At 42.5% G+C, this 6,000-nt stretch overlaps 1 long non-coding RNA gene across 1 annotated transcript in view; it reads right to left on the minus strand.

Moving 5' to 3' along the window:
* Nucleotides 1-5,561, minus strand: part of LOC140705137 (uncharacterized) — a 20,582-nt gene extending 15,021 nt beyond the window's left edge. The window contains exon 1 of the long non-coding RNA XR_012084651.2: nt 1-5,561. This exon is cut by the window's left edge and continues 7,693 nt beyond it. This is a non-coding gene — a long non-coding RNA (uncharacterized LOC140705137).
* Nucleotides 5,562-6,000: the final 439 nt, after the last annotated feature.

Genomic DNA, 6,000 nt, shown 5'->3' on the forward strand with positions numbered 1-6,000 from the left:
TAGATAGGCAGCTCCTTTTCCATTCCTCTTATTATTTTCTTTTCCATTCTTCTGCTCTAGCTTTTCCTGTTTTTCTCCCTACCACTATTGAAGAATAGCTGCATTACTTTTCTGTAGATTTCTCAGTGCTGCCAAGTTCTTGTTATATTCTGTCAAGTCTTGTCCAACTTATGATAACTCTATGATAGAAGGCCCTGTTGTTAACAGCACGATCCATCTCATATATGGTCCTCTTCTTTTTCTGCTATCTTCAAATTTTGCTAGTATTATTGTCTTTTCAACTGCTGTCATAAAGCTTCCAAAAAGCAAAAGAGGAGAACAGTCAATAGTATTACTCTTTTGTGGGCCCCTGTCCGAATTCAGCCAAATCTATGCATGGGGGGGGGGGGATTCTGTGTGTGGCAGAAAATGATCATTGCTGTCTTTTAGACATTTGTCAAGAACTAAGTTTCTCCTGGATAACTCAGATAGTGTGTTTGCTGACCTTGAGCCACACATCCTAGAGAGTGAAGTCAAGTGGGCCTTAGAAAGCATGGCTAACAAGGCCAGTGGAGGTGATGGCATTCCAGTTGAGCTATTTAAAATGATAACAAGTTCTAAAAAAAATTATAACAATTAATTAATTAGATGATTCTATAAGATGGGAAAAATAAAAATAAATCAAATAAAGAGAGAAAAAAAGGAAAGAGGACAGGAATTAACTGGAAGGGAAGGCCTGCCTAAACATCCATGTTTTTAGTTGGTTGTTAAAAGTACCCAGCGAGGATGCAGCGCGAATCTCCGGAGGTAGGTTATTCCAGAGACGAGGAGCCACCGCTGAGAAGGCACGGTTGCTAGTTCTTTCTTTCCGGGCCTCCCTTGGCGTCAGGCTCCTCAGCCTCACCTCTTGGCTCGCACGGGTGACACAGGTAGAACTAGTTGGGAGTAAGCGTTCCGCCAAGTATCGAGGTCCTAAACCGTTTAGGGCTTTATATGTAAGCATTAACACTTTGAAGTCAATGCGGAAACGGATGGGCAGCCAGTGCAGCATGGCCAGAGTAGATGATGCTGTTAAGGTGCTACACTCCATATGCCAGCAAGTTTTGAAAACTCAATAGTGGCCAGAGGATTGGAAAAGATCAGTCTACATCCCAATCCCAAAGAAGGGAAGTGCCAAAGAATGCTCCAACTACCATACAATTGCACTCATTTCACACGCTAGCAAGATTATGCTCAAAATCCTCCAAGGTAGGCTTCAGCAGTATGTTGACCAAGAACTCCCAGAAGTACAAGCTGGATTTCAAAGGGGCAGAGGAAGTAGAGACCAAATTGCTAACATGCGCTGGATTATGGACTGTGTGGACCACAGCAAACTATGGCAAGTCCTTAAAGAAATGGGAGTGCCTGACCACCTTATCTATCTCCTGAGAAACGTATACGTAGGACAGGAAGCAACATTTAGAACTGGATATGGAACAACTGATTGGTTCAAAACTGGGAAAGGAGTACAACAAGACTGTATGTTGGTTGTTGTGGGTTTTTCGGGCTTCTTGGCCATGTTCTGAAAGTGGTTCTTCCTAATGTTTCGCCAGTCTCTGTGGCCGGCATCTTCAGAGGACAGCAAACTGTTTGCTGTCCTCTGAAGATGCCGGCCACAGAGACTGGCGAAACGTTAGGAAGAACCACTTTCAGAACACGGCCAAGAAGCCTGAAAAACCCACAACAACCATTAGATCACGGCCGTGAAAGCCTTCGCGAATACAAAGACTGTATATTGTCTCTCTGCTTATTTAACTTATATGCAGAATACATCATGCGAAAGGCAGGACTGGAAAAATCCCAAGCTGGAGTTAAGATTGCTGGAATAATTATCAACAACCTCAGATATTTCTGAACAACTGATTCTTTCAAAACCAACTCTCTGGGTTTTTCACTTTGAGGGTTTCTGGTACTAAAATCAGGTCCTCCCTTGATCAGCTACTGGAAGTTTTGGTGTTTTTGTGGGCCTGGTAGCAGTCAGTAAAACCTGACTAGACAATGCACTGGCTATCTCAGTCTGATCTAGTGCAACAAATAAGGAGTCAAGGTCCCAATGGATGCATTCAATCTTAGATTGAAATTCAATCTTAGATTAAATACTGCACTTGGATGCAACTCGAAAGAGTTCCACCTGTTGATTAGAGGACCCATTGATTAATTGAGTATTATAACCTCTTTTTAACTAAATTACAATATTTGCTGGATATCTGCTCCCTAACTGCAGCCAGATTGCATTCCATGGGAACATTCCTCCATTAAATGTATTCACAATTGCTTCATTACGCTCAGCTGTTCCATAAACTATGAGGAGAACTGGGCTCTGCACTGAAGAGGGCATTTAGGAGCTACTGTATCTACTGCCCTAGTAGTCTCTGAATATCAGTGGAAGAGATCAGCTGAACTGACCCCTCCCCCCAAAGGACATTCTGAAAAGCAAATCAATCCAGCAGTCTTCAGGGATTAAACATTTTAGCAGGTCCACCCAACCTTCCCAGTTGAAGGGCACTGCTATACAAAGTGCAAACTTCGGCAGTCAAGATATCCAGCAAACAAGAGAATTTTAAAGATTTATACATGGTTTCTTTGATATTTTTGAAATGTTTTTATTAAAAAATATGCTGATCTCTTAGAAGATAAATAGCATAGCATGGACAGAAATCCTAATAAGATCTGTGCTAAAGTAGCATTATGTGGAAACAACTAGCACAAAGCAGAGAGGAAAAAATGTTCCAGAGCAGATTGTAATTACATGTGCAGCAGTCTGAGCTGGGCCAGGATAGTATATTTTTTTCACATTGACCTGGGACCTCTCCCTTCTTTAGCTAGCTCTAGTTAGTTATTCAACCAAGAAATGGGAGTGACCACCTTATCTATCTCCTGAGAAATTTATATGTGGGACAGGAAGCAACAATTAAAACTGGATATGGAACAACTGATTGGTTCAAAACTGGAAAACGAGTATGACAAGGCTGTATATTGTCCCCTGGCTTATTTAATTTATATGCAGAATACATCATGTGGAAGGCTGGACTGGAGGAATCCCAAACCAGAATTAAGATTGCCAGAAGACATAACAACCTCAGATATGCAGATGATACCACTCTGATGGCAGAAGGTGAGGAGGAATTAAAGAACCTCGTAATGAGAGTGAAAGAGGAGAGCACAAACAATGGTCTGAAGCTCACTATTAAAAAAACTAAGATCATGGCCACTGGTTCCATCACCTCCTGGCAAATTGAAGGGGAAGATATGGAGGCAATGACACATTTTACTTTCCTAGGCTCCATGATCACTGCAGATGGTGACAGCAACCACAAAATTAAAAGATGCCTGCTTCTTGGGAGGAAGGTGATGACAAACCTAGACAGCACCTTAAAAAACAGAGACATCACCTTACCAACAGAGGTCTGCATAGTCAAAGCTATGGTTTTTCCAACAGTGATGTATGGAAGTGAGAGCTGGACGATAAAGAAGGCTGACCACCAAAGAATTGATGGTTTTGAATTGTGGTGCTGGAGGAGACTCTTGAGAGTCCCCTGGACTGCAAGGAGAACAAACCTATCCATTCTAAAGGAAATCAACCCTGAGTGCTCACTGGAAGGACAGATCCTGAAGCTGAGGCTCCAATACTTTGGCCATCTCATGAAAAGAGAAGACTCCCTGGAAAAGGCCCTGATGTTAAGAAAGTGTGAAGGCAAGAGGAGAAGGTGACGACAGAGGATGAGATGGTTGGACAGTGTCATTGAAGCTACCAACATGAATTTGACCCAACTCCGGGAGGCAGTGGAAGACAGGAGGGCCTGGCATGCTCTGGTCCATGGGGCCATGAAGAGTCAGACACGTCTAAACAACTAAACAACAACAACCTTTATCTAATGTATAATCAGGCATTACAATACATATGGAGCATTCCTCATGGCTTCCTCATGCTGAAATTGGTTGTGTGTACAGCAACACTCCCTTCCTGCTCCATAGTATGAGTGAGAATGTCTATACAGTGGTGCCTCGCATTACGACGTTAATTTGTTCCAGCGAAATCGCTGTAGAACGAAAATGTTGTAATGCGAAAATAAAAAGTCCATTGAAATGCATTGAAGCCCCTTCAATGTGTTCCAGTGGGCTGGAAACTCACCGTCCAGTGAAGATCCTCCATAGGGCAGCCATTTTCAGTGCCTGTGCAGTGAGGAATCAGTCCCAGCAAACAGCGGGGAGCCATTTTATTTACCCGGCGGCTATTTTGAAACCGCCGATAAGCTGTAGGAAAATCGTTGTTTTGCGAAGAATCGGTTCCCGAAGCAGGGAACCGATCATCACAAAGCAAAAAACCCGTATTCAGACCATCGCTTTGTGATCACAAAAGCGATCGCAAAAACGTCGTTGTAATGCGGTTTTGTCGTAATGCGGGGCAATCGGAAAGTGGGGCACCACTGTATATACAGGAGGCCTGTTGTGAATCTGAGATTTGCATGAAAATGCAACCCTGTAAATAAACAGATTAAAGTGCTTTCCATGAAACTGAAGGAGAACAAACCTATCCATTCTAAAGGAAATGAAACCTGAGTGCTCACCGGAAGGACAGATCCTGAAGCTGAGGCTCCAATACTTTGGCCATCTCATGAGAAGAGAAGACTCCCTGGAAAAGATCCTGATGTTGGGAAGATGTGAAGGCAAGAGGAGAAGCGGATGACAGAGGATGAGATGGTTGGACAGTGTCATCGAAGCTATTAACATGAATTTGATTTTAGTTCTTGCTATGTCATTCTTCTTGCTGTACTCAATAGCTCAGTTCTTATTACAATAAGGAAATCCACTACCAGGGGAAGAAGAATATGTTTTTGTGGAAAAAAACCAAGTTTTTCCCAGCTCCCAAAGTATAAAATATACAAAAAAGCGCCAAGGAAATATCAGGCCTCTGTGAGCAAATTTATTTCAACCTGTATTCATAACTAAATGAGTAGTAATGTTCACCAGCATCTCTAATGAAAAGATCTCAGTTGGTAACCTGAGAAATACTTTTATCTGGAAAGCCCTCTGGAAGATTCAGGGGAGACAATAATCGGCTAGATATATTAACTGTAAGACAACTTCAGGTAATCAAAAGCAGAAATATAAGGATTACTAGGTAACAAATCAAGACACTTAAAGGAATGGGACTGGAGGAAGAACTGTTCTTTCTGATGGCTAGAACAAGGATACAGCCCCATACATTTACTCCCACTGCCAGTCACCACAGAAAATATACAAATTCAAGAAGCATATTTATTTATTTATTTATTTATTTATTTATTTATTTATTTATTTATTTATTTATTTATTTCATTTATACCCCGCCTATCTAGTCAATTGTGACCACTCTAGGCGGCTTACAACATGCATTTAAAAAAGAAACATATAACAAACCACATCACAAATAATAATTTACATAAATTAAGATAGAATAAAAAAAAATTTTTTTCCCCAAAGATGGCGAGAAACGGGATATATTATAACAGAAAAAGAAAGTGTTAGGTAGAAAGGGGGAAGGCCTGCCTAAACATCCATGTTTTCTGTTGTTTCTTGAAAATACCTAGCGAGGGAGCTCCGCGAATGTCAGGAGGTAAGTTGTTCCAGAGGCGAGGAGCCACCGCCGAGAAGGCCCGGTTTCTTGTCTTTTCCTTCCGGGCCTCCCTCGGCGTCAGGCTCCTCAGCCTCACCTCCTGACTCGCTCGGGTGACACGGGTAGAACTGGGTGGGAGTAAGCGTTCCGCCAAGTATCGAGGCCCTAAACCGTTTAGGGCTTTAAACGTAAGCGTCAGAACTTTGAAGTCAACGCGGAACCGAATGGGCAGCCAATGCAGCGCGGCCAGAATAGGAGAAATGTGATGGTATCTTCGAGCTCCACTTAGGAGTCTGGCCGCCGCATTCTGCACCACTTGGAGTTTCCGCGTCAGCCTCAAAGGTAGCCCCACGTAGAGCGTGTTACAGTGGTCTAATCTTGAGATT

This window comes from Pogona vitticeps, chromosome 1 (assembly GCF_051106095.1).
Source record: "Pogona vitticeps strain Pit_001003342236 chromosome 1, PviZW2.1, whole genome shotgun sequence".
In the NCBI taxonomy this organism is placed as follows: Eukaryota; Metazoa; Chordata; class Lepidosauria; order Squamata; family Agamidae; genus Pogona; species Pogona vitticeps.